This window comes from Argiope bruennichi, chromosome 10 (assembly GCF_947563725.1).
Source record: "Argiope bruennichi chromosome 10, qqArgBrue1.1, whole genome shotgun sequence".
NCBI classification, from domain to species: domain Eukaryota; kingdom Metazoa; phylum Arthropoda; class Arachnida; order Araneae; family Araneidae; genus Argiope; species Argiope bruennichi.
In genome coordinates this window covers 81,020,550-81,039,167 of record NC_079160.1, presented here as the reverse complement: position 1 = coordinate 81,039,167, position 18,618 = coordinate 81,020,550, and the positions used below count along the sequence as shown (strand labels likewise).

The window sequence follows — 18,618 nt, the reverse complement described above, 5'->3', positions numbered from 1 at the left end:
CGAGCTGCAAATATGCATTTCAATTTCCGAAACTAAATTGGAGAAAAGAAATTTTAAGCTTGATGTCTTGATCTGAATATGCTATTATTTCATTGTAGGATGATATAATAATAGAAATAGTAATGATAAAAATGCCATTTCAAGGTTGCCAGTGTTGTCTACCACGCCCATCCATTAAAAAAGAAAAGTTGTTTTGATGAATTATGCAAGATGAAATGTTGCATGACGATAATATTTTTTTTCATCTCTCTCGAGGTAATTGTACTTTTGAAAAGTAATAGTAAAAAAAAAAAAAAAATCTCGTTATATTTCTCTGTTTGTATAGAATTGGAGTTTGGGTTAAATTCTTATACAAGCAAAAATTTATATTTTTGAAAATAGCAGTAAATCTCCTTTCAAAAACTTGTTGAAATTTTATAAATACACTTGATTAAGTTAGCTGACAAAAATTGTCTTAAAGAAACTATCATCAAAATCGCTTTCTTCGCCTCGAATATGTGATAATTTAAAAAAGAATTAGTACTGAGGAATTGTTGATTCTGAATTCACAAGCTGGAATCTTGATTCTACTTAAGATATATTATATATATTTCTCTGAATGCGTAATAAATATATCATCGCTGGTTAAATGTCTTAATATTTCTCTGGAATCAAATTTTGGAGAATGATTGTTGGATCAGAGTCAATCTCATCAAATTTTGAAGAATGATTGTTGTGTCGGAATTAACCTCATCAAATTCTGGAGAAGCATTATTGGGTCAGAGTTAACCTTATCAAATTCTGGAGAAGGATTATTGGGTCAGAATAACCTCGTGAAATTTTGGCGAAGGATTGTTGAGTCAGAGTCAACCTCATGAAATTCTGACTTTCATCCAAATTGTCTTATTGTGGTTAGTTTTAACTCTGCGGTGGTCTTGCTTAGATTTGAATTTTGTAATAACATTTTAATAATAATTTTTCTTAACATTATTATGTAATTTAATGTCTGTGATTTATTGATATTTATTCTTATCTACAAAAGCCTCAATTTATTTGGATTTTCGGTTCCCGAGGGGTCAATACTTGGATGAAAGTCAGACCCCTCACAGAAAAAAATTCCTGATTTGAATCCTTGCCTGAGGATGACTCTTGATAAAATCTTCAGGCCGGATTCATCATTTCCTTCTTTTTTTTATTCCATTTTATTTATTTTATGCAATTTAAACTTAACAATCATTTCTAACATGAGGTTTGAACGTATACATCTTTATTTTTAAATTTGTTTTACAAGATATTTTTAAATTAATTTTACAAGGCAAAACCCAACATTCCTTCATTCACATTCTTAATTTGTTTCTTTTCCTTAAAAAAGTAATTCAACCCTTTTTTTTATTCCGTTAGCTGCTGAGAGCAAGGGTGGGAGTATGACTCATAAGGTTCAGAAGAGGACAGAAAAAATTCAAGGTGTGGAGCTCTCATGTATGCATATGAATCACTTCGAGACCATGGGGGAAAAGGAAGAAAGAAAACATTTTTAATTAATCATGATCTAATCATTTGAAAATGAATTTTGGTGTCACTTATAACGTATTGAAATTTATTTCTTATCCTCGAAAAGTTTACTATTCTGAGATTAAATTTAAGAGTAGTGGAATGGTTCTCCTCTCGACTTTCCCGTACACTTCTCCATATTGAATTTACGTGTAATTTTGCCGTATATAGAATGGGATAGGAATATATAATTTGGACTTTCCTCGCTTTGAATCGCTAGATCGGAAATTTTATATAAATCTACCAACTAAGTTATACAATTCTTTTTTTAGATAAGGCATTTACGCACAGAAAATCACCGAAAGCTGGCTTCTGGGCAAAATTCTGGTATGCAGGCCTCACTCACACACACAACATTCCCCATATAATCCTTATTCCAGATATCCGTAATTTTATTTTACAGCCCCACCCACCCACATATTCGGAGCACTTATATGAATAGATTAAAGAAAGGCCGATCAATCGACAAATTTATTCTAAAAATGGATAATGATTTATATTAATTCTAGAGAAAAAATAAATGCGAAATTTATCTCACTCAGCTCCTTTAAAATTACGTTGTCATGCACTTTGATGGTCGCTTTAATGGATTTACTCAAGATTTTACAACGATGGATTATTTTGACGTGATCGCATATTAAATTTCTTCCTTCTAATTAACTGGATTTTTTTTCATTTGTCGTGTTAGTTACTGCTATAATGAGGAGGTCATCGATTGACAGATAAACATAATTTTAAAAAATTATTTAAAAAATAAATTCAGAGAATTTAAAAAGTGCAAATTCATCGAAATTGCACTTTTCATACAGCCATAACCAATTAGAAGTCTCTATGCTAGATCTGTGTTGGAATCTGCTTGTAAACTCAAGTTCTTAAGGGCCGATACGACGCTTCTCAAAAATCAATGATTACATGATGATCCATAAAAATGTAATTTATCTTACTGTTTACTTTAGCTTTCTTTCCAAGATGTAATTTTAACAATTACTTGTGCTTATCAGATGATTTTTTTTAGAAATTTCTTCTTGAGTGAAATTTATTTTCAGCATTATTTTTATATTTTCACCAAACGATTTTTTCTTATTTAATCAACTGAAAATTATCTAATTTTGAATTAAATTAGAAAAGCAATTGGTTTTCTTAATGGTTACTTCTTTCTGGCATCATTAAAATTCAATTTACACTCACGCCAAGCAGCATATTCGACGCCAAAATGCGATTCGTTTCAGACGAATTACCTAAGCGGTTACATTAACAATAACAAAACACGCGTTATCACTTCGCTGCTGAATACGACCTTAATTATATTCCATGAAAGCTGTAAAAAACGAGAATTCGTTCATTGCCTGCTTTGACTTTTCAGACAGAATTTTTCTTTGCTTCTCTCACACAGCGACAGTCAAGGCTCAAGGATTACGCCGCTAAGGTCAGATTAATTACCATGGGCGATGCTCACAAGAAAATGTTACTTTTGTTTTTCTTCTTGGGCACGTTTTGCTCTCCTTGTTGCACATTTTCTCTAACCTCTACAGAAGTCAGAGAATTTATTTATAGATATCAAGATCATGGTCGATTTCTCTTTTATCCTCATTGTCCAAGTAATTTCTTACTTAGTTATTTCTGCCTAAAAATTTTTGATTTTCAGTTGTATTCCATTCATTTCTTCTTGGGCACGTTTTACTCTCATTGTTGTACATTTTCTCCAACCTTTGCAAAAGTCAGAGAATTTCTTCATAGATATCAAGATCATGGTCGATTTCTCTTTTATCATCATTATGCCATCTATTTCTTATTTATTTTTGCCTATAAATCTTTGATTTTCAATTGCATTCAATTTATTTCTTCTTGGACAGGTTTGCTCTGCTTGTTGCACATTTCTTTAACTTTTGCAAATCAGAGAATTTCTTCACAGATATCACGATCACGATCATGGTCAATTTCTCTTTTATCATCATTTTCTCAGTAATTTCTTAATTATTTTTGCCTGTAAATCGTTGATTTTTCAATTACATTCATATCTTTAATGTTGTAGATTTACAGTTTACCATGATCTCAGCATATTTTCGACATGTGTCTTTATTTCCTTTAAAGATTTGTAGCTTAGAATACTTCGAATTTTAATATGATAACGTTTATATACTAAATACTATTTTGCTAATTGACTGACCCAAAAACATTTAAAACATTTTATAGATGGACCAATGATCTAGACATAACGAAATTTTTTTATGTATAACATTTTTTCACTAAGAAAGGGGTTTTGAAAATTTTAAGCAGATTTTCAATTAAATATTAGCCGAAATGTAAACTTCTTTCCTCAAAGCTATTACATAAGAAATATTTTTACACCACTTAAAATTTACTATCCTTGAAAAAGTTGTTTTGATTGGTTCTGCTAGCAATTTAAATAAGATGAAACTGACAAAGGAAATTATGTAAGCGATATAAAATGATAAATAAAGAAAATTATGAAAAGTTTCAAGAAATAAAAATTTGTAATTATATTGACATCTTAGACCGATAAAAAAAATCATAAGAGGGATAATTTTATCTATTAATAAAACCTGAGAAAAAAGTAGAGCGATAAATACAATAATTAAAGACGACTAATACACTTTCAGTTATGTAAATAGTAAATATATTTTTGCCTTTAATTCTCTAAAACATTTAAGAAATCTAAAAAATGATACAGTCATAGGTTTACAGCACGTACTGGGCTATCTCATCAAAAGTATCTCTCTGTATTGAACATTCAGTATCTCTCTGTATTGAACATTCAGTATCTCTCTGTAGAAACTATTACGCAAGTATAATGAGAAGCATGTTTTGGAAACAATTTATTTCTCTTTCTTCTTAAATGTCTTTCAAAACTTTCTCAATTTGATTTATTTTCTTAATGAATTAATCGTTTTTTCCCAACGTTTCGATAATACTTAATTACACACCTTAGATTCAAGTTTAATTACTTAAAAAGGAAAAGGAAATCTCACTCATTTATTTATGTTTCGTAAGAGATTCAAGTTCAAGTTCGTAAATGTTGTCAATTCTTATAATTAAATTACGCATTCCTGGAAAATGCGCAAGAGAAATATTTATATAGATTCCTGTTTTGTTTTTGGCTTTTCGTTTGTAGAAGCATGTTTTGAATAATTAATATAATCAAACTATTGACTTTTTTAGGTAGATTCCTATAGGAAGACAATGATTCTCATGACAAGACTCCTGGAAAATTTCTTCAGTTATTTACCGGGCATGATCCCCAGAACCCCAAACCACCCTTCTCTTAAATGTTTATATATATATATATATATATATATATAACGTTTTGCCCATGTTATCTTGTGAGCAGAATAAATAGAGTAATTATGTTTCGATTTTAACTGGCTTGGAATATGTTGTAAGAAATGTAAAAATCTCGGACGAGTTCATAAATGATCCATCTAACTCAAAGTGGGTGAAAATGGTGGAGGGGGTTAAATTTTCATTTCGCTATACCTTTCTTAATATTGAAGAAAAGTAGATCCAATTAGTCAAATTAGTGCTTCATTAAGGCAAACAACTTTTATGTTTATAATTTTTCGATAATTGCAATATCTTAGGGGCTGAAAAGTGATTTTCAGACCCTAATTTTGACTGTTTCTAACATCAACAATTTATGTTGCCATATAGTAACTTACATGTAAAGGAATCTACTTTTGCCTACCAGCTTGCCGAGAGGAATTTTTTAAAATTATAACAAGTGACTCCGAACAAATATACTGTTTTACAGCTTTGCTATATGATAAATATTTGCATTTATTTGAAGGAAAAATTTCATTTATTTTGATTGAAGTCATCAAGATGAACTTTTTTTCACACGACATGCATCATTTCTACTATCTTGTCCTGGCCAAACCTTTTGTATCATTTTTAAACAATGCTGGACGAATAACTTTGATGCTGTATTTCATGGAGTTTAAACTTTAATAACATGCAACAGCGTCTTCAATAACTCATCTGATAGTGACAGAAAAATATTCTCCCCCGAAGGGAGGTTTGGAGCATCTCAAATATATGAAAGCCATCATATATGTCATATATGTAGATATGTGCTCTCCACCCCGGAAGGTATAACAGTGGAGGTTGTATTGGTCAAATCTTTAAGACGAGACTTCCTATTTGAAGGGAATGTTATGGAGTGTTTGAACTCAAGGTTCTTAACCTTCGAAAATAACAGGTGAATAGATTAATGACATGGCAAATGAAGGGACTCCTTACTATAGAGATCGGTTGAGGCCGTTTTGCAATGATCTCATGTCATTACTCGTGTTTATTCGCATTTACCAGATCATTCATATGTACATGCTAGGTTAGGATGATATCTTTATTAACTAATTTAACCTTTATACTATCTAAACTGCAATTTGTGTCTGTATTTTGGAAGTTCTGTAAAATATTTCAAACCGTACAGCCATTTCTTTATTGAAGGTCATTGATAATGTTGGTTGGCTGCATCACGTTGCAAGAAGCTAATAAATATTGTATTACAGGCTTGCATGCGTTGTAATAAAAAGATTATATTAAACATTTTTCATATTCATATTAAACATTTTTCTTGCTGGCATTCAAAACTTATACATTCTATGAAAAAAGGCATCTGCGTTCTCTTAGTCTACAATTACCCATTCGCTTCAGTTTGGGTCTGTGATTTCCCTATCTCATCACCTGTTTACTCAATTTTTAAAATGATGAACAAAGAGAAAAAGATGAGAATATAACACGACATCAGTGTTATAAATGTATTGCTGAAAATCAACTTTGAAACTTATCAATTAATAAAAGATAGTTTTAATTTGAAATCATAATGCATCATTGTATCAATTTTAAAATGCTAAATTGAATCATTCAACAAAAACCAATCAAACTAATTATTTACATATCGTCATCTTCTATGAATGAAAAAGGGGGAAAAGCTTGAATTTGTAAATATTAGAGTATGTTTACAAAATATGCATTTTAACACGTTTATTAGCTCAAAATTAGTTTAGTAGTTAACACGTTTATTATTATTAACACGTGTTTCGTAAAACTTTAACATTTTGATTTATCTTCTTATATATTAATAGTTTAAAGATATTGAGTATGAAGAGAAAATTCACATGTATTTTTTAAATTCGAAGAATTTTTCCTATCTTAAAAATGATAGAATTTAGATAAACATACAATCGCTATTCATCCGAATTATTGTTAATTCATAATCTTTAATACGATTAAAAAGTTAATTATTAAAAGTTAATTATATTAAAATAAACACCAGTTTTTATATCTTACAGAAATCTAAACTATTCATTGGATTTTCTTTAAATTTTATTCACAAATATTAACTTATAAATATTATTTTATGAAGCTTTTCATGAGGATTCATAGAGATTTCTAATTGATAAAAACTTAATTAGAGAAATAACAGTGTTTTTATTAATAAAAAACTATGTTTCCATTACATTTACATGCTAGCGACACACATGCGCAGTACATCGCTTGAAAGAAAGTGTTTCAGATTTCCTTGGCAGGCGAATGAATTTTACTTAAAATTTTATAGAAATCTATAAAATTGGTGAAAGGCCAATATAGCAAATTTCATTCGATTTACTCAAAGCATTTTTGAGTTATCTTTGTCATAGACGGGCAGACAGAAATTTTCTAAAAAATGTGTTTTTCTGACTCATGGATTTTAAAATGTGGGGTTCCATCAAAATCTTGAATTCGAGTTTTTTGATGACTACAATAGTTTCCCTGAAGATACTTCTATCTTTTTCTACGCAATACTTTCTCTATCGATACTATAGATCTCTTACAATACTTTCTCTATCGATACTATAGATCTCTTACAATACTTTCTCTATCGATACTATAGATCCCTTACAATACTTTCTCTATCGATACTATAGATCTCTTACAATACTTTCTCTATCGATACTATAGATATCTTACAATACCTTTCTCTATCGATACTATAGATCTCTTACAATACTTTCTCTATCGATACTATAGATCTCTTACAATGCTTTCTCTGATACAAGAAAGTAAAAATCAATTAAGCGCTAATTCAGTGATTGAGCTGTTCAGTATGCATAAGAAGAACTTAAGATTTTCCTTTTTTTCTGAGCATAGCAATTTTCTGATAAAATCACGGCATTCCCTAGGAGAAAAAAAAATAGTTTGATACGATTAAATACTTAATGAAAAATAAAAAAATACAAAAAGGACGAGTAATTGAAAAAAGGTATAGATCAAGTAATTAAAAAGCAATGAGAAAACACTTTCAGTTGAGAAAAAAAAAGATAAGTTAATCGTGACGAAAATTAAAAATCGTCAAAATTGATAATAGATTCATTTAAACGGATCATTTATATTCTATAAATTTAACAGATAATTATACCTATTGAATAAGCTTAGATCATTAAGCTGGCGAAAGGATTCAAGTTGCTACAAAGTTGAAGGTTTGTTTGTTCTTAACATTCTTGCGTTAAGAAGATTATCGTTTGGTTTTTAAATTTCGAATAATAGATTTGAAATCCAACTTCTCTCCGACTGAACTCATGCTAGGTGGTGTCTGCTAGGCTGTCTAGCCAGTTTCCGTCGTGTTTTGCATATTTAAAAGGATTTATAGTGAATTGTACAGAGTAGAAAAACAGATAACAGGGGCGTTGGGGATTGGCTGTTGTGAAAAAATGTTCTACGATAATAATTTTTGATTAGCCGTTTGAGAGAAGAGGTAATCGATCGGTGACTGGTTAGCTGGTAACCTCATGTTAGTTAAAGATATAATTTATTGTTAAGCCCGGAGACATTAATTGCTTGAAAAGAAGGGAGAGGATAAAATAAATTCTATAATCTTTCAAATGAAGGATCATTTCTAACAATGTTTCAAAACATTGATTCATTCAGAAAGATGTGATAGTTACTTGACACTATCATTGTTCTGAAATTTAATCGTTCTTATTTTTATGGACAAAAATAAATAAATGCATTTTTGAAATAAACGATTATGTTATTAAAGTAACTGATTTTTGTTTAATTGTACTGACCTTCCATTCTGGAAGCACATGATCTCTATCCTTGCTATATTGAGTCTTAGGCTGATGATAAGGACGGTGAAGCTTTATAATACTCTGGCAGGGCTTTAGACCTTTCTCTAAAAGTACATGTAGAGTAGATTTTGTAGTTTCATCATATAGGTGCTGCCAGTGAAGAAATAGAGAAAAGACGTACGTGAATTTAAATTTTGAATGATTTTATTTTATTTATTTACATAATAAAAGAAAATAGACATACAATTTGAGCTGTTGCTATTTCCAACTGTTACATCATTGCGTCTAATGATTGACGTGTGATTATATTTTTTAAACAAACATTCGATATCTATGTTATAAGTTAGTGCATTTCGCGTTCTGCATTAGACTTTCGCTGGAATCAGCTTTTTTAATATTTAGAGTATATTTATTTTTTCACTTACAGCATCCCTAGATGTTTCGAGGCAATGATGGTTTCTCGGAACTCAGTTCAACATTGGTGGTTCGTGTACTGCATACAGTTAATCATTGGTGAAATTGTGTCTCGAAATTCGAATCAAGATATCGTGACTTTGCTGCTTGGCCACTGGGGGGCCCTTGAGGTATATCCGGAGACCATAATTTCAATCTTTGGTTTTCAAACGAAACATATGGTATTTATCAATTATTTCTCAATTCTATACAAAGTAATAAAGTATTTAATTCTAAAGATATTGGATATATCTAAAGGAAAGTGCTAAAAATTTGTGTGTAGATGAAATGTCCATCAGGACAAACGCTCCCAAATACACTGCACATAACTTCAAAATGTGATGTCTTTTTCAATGTAAACAGAAATGACACACATCATCACAGTCCCTTGACATCAATGTCATTGAAAATCTGTGAGTCACACACGAAAAACCGGTCCAAAAACATAAAAATTGGAAACAAAACCCATTTAAAAAAGTTTTGCAAGAAGAATGGGGCAAAATATTTTCAGATGCCACCAAAATTTGGTCGAATTAGTACCAGGACGTTTAGAGGCCATTATAAAAGTCAAAAGACATGCAACAAAATATTAACACTTTGTATTCGAGATATTATAAAAATTTCATTGGTCTATTCTTAATTATTTGAGCCAGAAATCTGCATATGTTTACTTAAATGCTTCGGGAACTTTTCAATTTAGAAAGTTTTTCGTTGATTTTTCTTTATTTTTACTTTAAATTAAATCATTTGTTATGTATTAAAATAAAAACATGTTTACAATTCTCGGTAATGTGTTACTTATATTGAAAGTCGGATTTATCAAATGAAAGTAAGGTGTACTCTCAATTGTTTGAGCTACTGTACGTTAAAAAAATGCATTTGCAAAATATATTTAACTCATATATGTAACTCAAAATATATGTCAAAAATTGTAACTAATTTTTTCCATATTTGGTGGTTTTTTTGTAATGTGCAAAAAAAATCAAATTAAACAAATTACACGTTCTAATAATTTTTAAAAAAAATATCATCATGTTATGAACACTTTAAAGTGTTCGGTGCGTTTACTACTTGTCTGTAAATAAAAGTTAATTTTATATTTCAATTTTATTTAATATATCAAGAGGAAAAATTGTTTTCTATTAAAGCAATTAAACATAAACAAACTGCTCATCGCATGTTTAAGTGCCTAGATCTGGCATCTGTGACGCGACAAATAATTGTGCCTCCATTACCATTATAGAATTTAAAATTAACGAGTATTATTTTTTATCAAGTATAATCCATTTAGAAAATAACCATCAAATGGTTTAATTTTTATTCCTATAAAAAACAAGGTATTGCATTGCATCTGTTTTTTTTAAATTTATGTTTAACTTATTAAAAGCAAGTTTTCACGCATAAATAGTGTAAGAAAAATACTGGTAATTTCTTATAACAAGAAATTATTCATATTTGAACTGGCTAAAAATTCAAGCTTTATTAAATTTTAGCAGGTTTTGTTGTTGATGATGTTAATGGAAAACTTACGGTTTAACAATTTGGCACAAAAACTTCATTATAATCTTATTTGCACTTTTTCATTCGCAAGAAAATTTTTAATTATTCCTCATATGTGAAAAAGTGAAAATCTATTTCATTTTTAAATAGTTTAATTTTATTACAAAAAGTTTATTTTTTAAAAAAATATTATGATGTACAAAATCTTTCTATCGTCTGCAATTTTATTTTTATTAAATAAAGGTAAGAATTCCTTTGAACTAATAAAAAACGTCAGAAGTATCAAAAAATATAAATAGACTAGATACTCTTAAATAGATTAGATACTCCGTTGCTAAGCAACGGAGTATCTAAATATTTACTTTTTTCAAAATCGTTTGCATCCATTCAAGTGCTTTTTTTATACATATATATTTTAAAAGTTAGATTGTAGAAAAAATAATACGCAAATGAAATTGGTATGACTAGAAAGGTAAAATTTTGAATTTTATATGATATTAAAATAACCATAGATTATACGATACAAAATGATTATTTGATATTAAAATGATCATCTGTTATATGATATGAAATGATTTTATAATATTAAAAAGATTTTGTAAATGATATTTTGCTTTGAAAAACGGTAAAATTTCAGCTAATTTCTAATTATTTTTATTTATTTATTTATTTTGCACTTTGAGTAATTATCAATATTTTTTTCTCGTGTTTCTCTACTAATAATAAAGATGAATGTATGTGTGTGGTGGTTCTCTATAGGCCAGAATATCTAACTTATAGTTATCAAACTTGTAACATATACATTTTGGAAATTAAGGATGTGCAATCCACATTTTTTTTTTTCAAAATTTTAATTAGAATTTCAGCTAATCAAAAATTAACCGAAATTTGGATGTTTTTCTATCATATTTACTGAAAATATGACTGCACAAAAATGATTTTTACAACATAATCAGTTCAAAAATTCTTTCTAATCTTTTCAATAATATTAATATTAATGCAATTTTTTTCTGCATTTTGAAATTTTTAAAAAAATATGTTTGTCTAATTTCCAACAATAGATGACCTCCTTATTCTGAGATTCACGCCGTTTTCATCATTTCATCAAATATTTAACGGCCTGATTTCTTCTATTTCTGAAAGCTAAAGAAGAAGGATTCTGTTTAATATCTGTGTACTTTACAAGACAGATAAAAAATTGTTTTAATACTGTTAAATTTATAAAATAAACAGTACATTAACGTTTTCAATAGCACTATAATGTCATAGAAATGGCTTTTCATTAGAAAAGTTGATAAATATAATGAACTGAACATATGTAAAACAATTAAAAAGCACAACTTTATTGGCTGGCAGTTTGATCGCATTATGGTCGACCATGAAGTGAATGAATTATAATTATATCTAAACGATTTAATTAGAATTAAATTTATCCAAGAGCTCCAGCAAACCAGTTTTAATAACCAGCTTAAATAATTGGTTTGTGATTATATGAATACAATTACAGTTCTATGTTAAATTTTGGGTTTCAATCTGATGCATCTAAAATATATATTCGATTTTCTGGTGCTTGTGTTTTAACCGCATTTCAGCAATTAGTTTCCAAAGATTTACTAGATTCAGGAAAAAATAACACTAATGTCAAAGATCGAAATTTCGCATTTTTTTTAATTCCAATCCCAAGCAATTAATACACAAATACTGGTTTGGTTTTTTTATACTACAAAACTCACAACTCTCATTGTAAGACACTGAAAATAAAAATCTGAGTCGTAATGGCATTCACGTTCTTGCTCAAGGTCCACAGTTTTATGCTGGGAGAGGTAAAAGCATGCAAGAAAGTTTGGTGGAGATTGCTCCACCTGGTATTCATTTTTTTATTACTATTGAATTTTAATTACCAAATTACATGTTAAGTATTTTACACTTTTATGCACATGCCTATAAGCTAAAAGGCCAAACACACGTTGGTCTGCGTAAGGAGTTCCTGGTCAAAGGTTAATGATTTGAAGTTCCAACTCCAAAGAGACTACCAAAAATATGGCTGTCCTGAGCAATCTTCATCTAAATGGGGTCCCAAATTAACGCAAGATTTGAATTTGCCACCCTTCGTGCAGTAAAGTGTTGGCAACCCTACTAAGAAAACCATTTGACTAGCTGATAGTTTAAGGATAGTAAAAATGGAGCGTTACACAACAAAACAACGATGAACAATATTTCAAAAATAATGAAAATCTGGCGTCCACAGTCCTAAAATTTGAGAATTGGGCCCCTAGAGTGTGTGATTTAACACCATTGGATGTCTTTTTATGGAGTTATTTGAAATCAAAGGTCTATGCCAATAAGCCCACAAGCACTCATGCATTGAAGGAGGAAATTCAACGCTGCATCAACGAAATTCAGTCACATTTATGCAAAATGTTCATGGGAAATCTAGACAAAATAGTGCATATATGCTAGCAAAGCAGTGGAGACCATTTGCTCAATGTGTTATTCCATACATAATCTCATCCTGTATACTGTACAATTCCATAAAAATATAACAATTTAAAGAGAGAGAGAGAAAAAACGGTGTTTTTTATTTAATTCAAATCTTGCGTCAACACGTTGTTCTATCGTGTAAGCTCCATTTTTTCTAATCTTAAACTCTCTGCTATCAAATGATTTTTTAAACTTTACTTTACTGCATAGTTTACTACACGAATGGTGGCAAATTCAAATCTTGCGTTGATTTTAGGACACCCTTTATTTGTAGCATAAATAATGTTCAGATATAGCGATTTCGATCATCTGAACATTACTTCTAAGGAAGTTCCTCCAAGATACTCTATGTGTGTAGCTTCAATATGGGACAGAATTCTTACTTAAATAAACGGCATAACGATATATGCGGAAATTGTAATAGAACTTCCAAATAAAATTTTTTGCAATCCCGCATTTCTACTATTAATCCGTGACTATTCGCTGCTTAATAGTAGAAATGGAGAAATGACGCTCACGTTAAAAACCATCTTGTTAAAGCTATACAGATAGGGTTAAAGAACTGCCAAAGACGTTATTTTTATGTATGAAAAACTTTCACTGGCAACTTTTTTCTTTTTCTCCGTTCAGTTCCTTACCTCCCAGTTTCCTGTTTACAACTTTCGCCCAGGAAAGGGATTGGAAGATGTCGAATAAAGGTTCGACCCCATGGAGCTGAACAAGGTCGAATTTTAACAATTCTGTTGCAGTAAGGTTAGTACCATTTCGGCATTTATTTCGAGGTCAAATTCATTAGGCATAAAATTGTAAAGGCCTCTGAAGTATAGGGTGTGTTCGGTTGGCCTGTTCGACCGTATAGTTTGCTAATTTAATCAGAAGATTTTGATTTTACTACCACATCTTTCCATTCAACCCCTTTTTTTGTTTGCAATCAATTTTATTTTTTAAAAAATTATTCTGATGATTAGTTGATAATCATAAATTCATGATTTGATGTTGAATTTTTATTTTTGATAAATATGAATTTGGAGCATAATTACTTTAGAGAAAGAGCATGTAAAACTTGAATAAAAAAAAAAATAATAACTACAAAATGCAAAGAGCTTGCTAGATAATATTTGGTACACAAATTTAGCATCTGAAATTAAATTTGAACCAAATTCAGAAAGGAATTGACCATTTGATGGTCTATATTTTCGCATGCATGTTAAAGCGATAATTGAAAAACGCAATGACTTCAATAAATGAAATTTGGCAAGTGATCATGTGATTACAATTGTAGTTTTATGTTACAGTTCTATATCAAGTTTTGTTTTCAGTTGGTCGAAAAAAAATGGGTCTCAAATGCATATTCGATTTTCCAATGTACTACGAAACACGGAAAGCTTTTATGCCGGACTTTATAAATAAAAATGTTAGCATTAGAGGCTTTTGCGACTTTGAAGAAAGTCCAACATCTTGTACGAGGGGATTTCACCTTACGAAAAAGTTTCGGTAAAAACCACTCCTGCTAGTTTAAATTCAATTCCATGATATAGAAAAAGAGAATTCGTAGAATTATACAAATTTTTTCATGAATAAATCAAGAGTTTTTGATTGTCGTATGTGGTTCAGTTTTGGAAATCGATATAAAGTTTCAATCTGATGTCAATTAAAAAAAATCAAATATAATTTCTTTATAGTCATTCATTTACATGATAAAACTTTTAAGAAGATTCGAACTTCTAATCCGAATCGTCACAGCAGAATATTTTAGGCGTATAAGTGTGTCTTTATTTTACTTTTAAACTTTACTTCAAATTGCGTACTAGTTTGGCGCAGTATAGTCAAAACCATGGCTCTTGCGCCAGAAAAATACAAACAAACAAATCTAATTGCGTAGTGAACACGCACTCAAAAACAATGTATGAATATATCGTCACAATTACGAGCGTATTTATAAACGCGGTTACTAAAACAAAGAAAACTATTATTTTAAAATATATTTAAAAAATGTATAAATATAAAATTGACAGCAATGAGAAGCTTATTTTCTCATTATATAGTGTTCTAAAAATGATTTCTATAGATATAATATGATTTTATGTTTTACTGAAAAAGATAAAAATTCGATTGATATTTTAATTAAAAATCTAATCAAAATTTTAAGAAAATTCTATCTTAATGAGGGCTTACTACCCAAGAAATAACTGCGTGCGATATTTGGCAGTTTTAGATGAAACCATTAACCCTATGGAACATTCTTACAGATTATTTGTATTACATGTTTTACAGATAATAAACCAGTTTATAAATAGTATCAAAACACGTTTAGCGCTAATAAATCAGAACACACTTATACTCAGAGAAATGGTATTGTGCTATCTCAACTGGATTGTCTGCCAAGTAACACTACCACGTTAACAGCGGAATCTGTTACAGTTGGCTTTGCGGGTTAGTTTTCGCGTGTTTGTAGTCTTGCCATTTCGTGAACTGCACTTTTTTGATGAATCTGTGCATGAATTCAACTACTTCCGCTGTAAACACAATGATGTCACTTGGCAATCTGTCCAATAACGATTATAGGCCATTACCTTTGTAAATATAACGATGTGTTGCCTTTTTCGAAGCTCTGTAAATCTAAATTGTTTAAGTAATTATTGATACGCTTTTCTTGACATTAGATTATCAATTTATTTGAAAATCTGACTTATAAAGTAAAAAAAAAAATCCCTTTAAAATAATTTTAAACCTTATTCCTTGTACTATCAGGTTTCACATTGAGCTTCCTGCGCGCGAAGAATTTTTCCTTAACTAAATATAAAGAAATACTGCAGAAAATCCTATACTGCAGAAATGTGTACGTTAAATATACAAAAACACAATATAATTTAAAGCACATGAAAAATAATTTTCATATACATGTCATATCAAATATTCCTTTTTTTAAAAACCAGCGATAGTGGTCTCCTTCAAACATTCTCGCAAACTCTCTAATAAAGTTGATATCCCAGAGAACGCCTTACATGGTATTGGCATATAATCGTTACGAAATATTGACTTTTGGCATGAATTTGGCATTTTTACTGAAACTATCGTGTCTTCCTTGGCGAGTAATTTGGCGATTAATCCCTAGCATGCGGTTAATAGTATCTGAAAATCAATACCAAAATTGATATATTTACGTTTTTGAATTTAACATGTTTCTAAATATACAGACTGACAAGCAATCAACTCGTTATTGGATTTGTCTCAAAATATGAAAGGAGTTTATACTATAGATATTAAAACTGTATACTGAACATTATCTACCTAGGTCAATTCGTTTTATAATTATCGTGTTAACTTATATTCGAACAATCGGACAGACGGATTTCCTCTGAACAGATTTTACTCTAAATCTGATAGAAATCTACAAACTTGGTGTAATATACCAGATTTCAATCGTCTAGCACAAAGGGTTTTTGAGTTATGTTTGTCACAAATAGGCAGACAGACAGACGGACATTTTCCAAAAATGTGTTTTTCGAAAGCAGGAAAGTATAAAACGAGAGGATTTGTCAAAATCCCGAATTCGAATTTTTTGACGGTTACTATACTTTTGTTACAATGCTTATATGAGTAAGTAAAAACTGAAGCATGAAGTTTTATAAAGAATTGTAAGGATTATTGTTCTTTAAAAATTGGAAAACACAAGATGCACACAATGTTAGAATTGAAATTATTATTTATTGATAGTAAAACAAATTTACATTACTAAATTCGAAATGAAATTAAATTGCGAACTTCTTTTGAGCAATCCAATGCTGAAATACAAGCTAACGCATTGGACTTCGGAGGCCCAGGTAATCTATCTGTTTTCTAAGGTAAGAAAGTACAGAAAATCCTCGAAATGTTTGTAGTCAGCTTCCAAATGATTTTTAAAACAATTACTGTGTAGCTGCATTTTTTCTATTTGAAAAAAAAAAAAAAAAACGATTTCTTTTAGTAAGACTGATGTTCATCTTCCCGGATTAAAAATCACGTTATTCTTATATATTTTCCACAAATCATTTTAGAATTTTTTCTAGATAGTAAATTTAATTTTTTTTTCAAATTCTTGGATTGGTTGAGCAAGCTGGCAGGACAGCTCAGTTTCTGCGCACCATAATCCCCCCCCCCCGCCCTTCTTTGTCCTCTTTGCCGATCACCCATAATATCACAAATGCCATATTGAAAACGGAAGGTCTGTAACTTGTAGATGGCATACTCCATATTTATGACTACAGCACACAAAAAAAAAATGTGTTACTTGTTTTCGCTCCTATCATATTATTTTTCAATAGCATTTAAAGAAATTAGAACAAAACTGATTAAACCGATGCTTAAATATCCTTCACATCCGTTTGCTTGATCGCTTGCTATTAAAAAACAAAACAATTGAGACAGTTTTAAAAAAAAGAATTTAAAAATACAGTAAAATTTGGCTGATTGTAAAGTTCTAAATCCGAATTTGTTGATAAACTTTTTTTCCCTCCAAATTCCTTAAATTTCCCATTAACATAAATGTTAAAATAAAAAATATTTATAAGAAGTCGGAAGTGACCCTTTTTATAGAGTACTACAGAAGATTCAAATAGATTGGAACTCATTCCTTTGAAACGTCTTTTTTTTATGTTTCAAAATTTGCATTTAATTTTAATTTTTGGTTCTTACTAGTCACTTTAATTTGCTCTCTAGGAATATGGGTTGTATTTAATAACAATTAAATCTTTTATGGATTTCATGCTATATTAATGGATTGTTTGACAAAATATTTTAAGGCTTAAAACTTAGATTACTTAATGGATGAGCTAGGTTAATTAATTAAAAACATTTAAGGCAAATTCAAGTAAAAGCATACTAAAATATAAGCTACTTATTTAATTAAAAATAAATAGATTAAAACTCGAATTAAAAAGCCACATGATTAAGTGAAGAAATAAAATAGTTTTCTACAGTACTATGTAGTAAACTGCAGTAGTCTACAGTGATCCAAATAATATTAGATTACTCCTATGTATACACTACAAATCTGCCTAGTCTAATTATAAAAGGTTTGGAGTAATTACTTAAAAAATATCAAAAAATATCCATGGGAGCCGGGATTCAAGCCAGTGGACTCGAAACTTGATTCTAATCGTATGTTCACTACAAATTAAATCAGTACTATTTTAGTACTCTTACACTTGTTCTGCTCTTCGTGTACATGAGCCTTCCTAATCAGGTCAAGTAATAGAAGACGTATTTGATTATCAAATATAACTATCATCATTGTCTTGTATATAATTTCTTGTTGTCTTGCAAAGTATTTCATTTTTCTTATTTCTCATATAAAATACGCTTGGTCTTTTAACAGCATAAACAGCATTATTTACATACATTATCAAATTACGTCCCTAGAATTGTGTTAATTCGACTGAAATATGCTGGCAAAAAATTAGATCATAGCAATTTCAATCAATCAACTTACCGTATTTGTTTCGCATTATACACTTCATATCTTATTGGTGTTTATTTATCAATATCGCAAATAAATAAATAAATAAATAAGTTAAAATTTATTTGTGGCATTCTCAGAGAATAC

General features: G+C 29.7%; 1 protein-coding gene across 3 annotated transcripts in view; it reads left to right on the top strand.

Annotated features, from left to right (window-relative positions):
* The window catches only part of LOC129988853 (uncharacterized), a 106,945-nt gene that overhangs the window by 74,087 nt on the left and 14,240 nt on the right, over positions 1-18,618 (top strand). The window contains exon 2 of one of the 3 annotated variants that reach the window (XR_008785691.1): positions 13,665-13,787. The exons of the other annotated variants lie outside the window; for them this stretch is intronic. The gene's annotated coding sequence lies outside the window, so the exon portion shown is untranslated. The remainder of the gene's footprint in view (positions 1-13,664; positions 13,788-18,618) is intronic. 3 annotated transcript variants of the gene reach the window in all.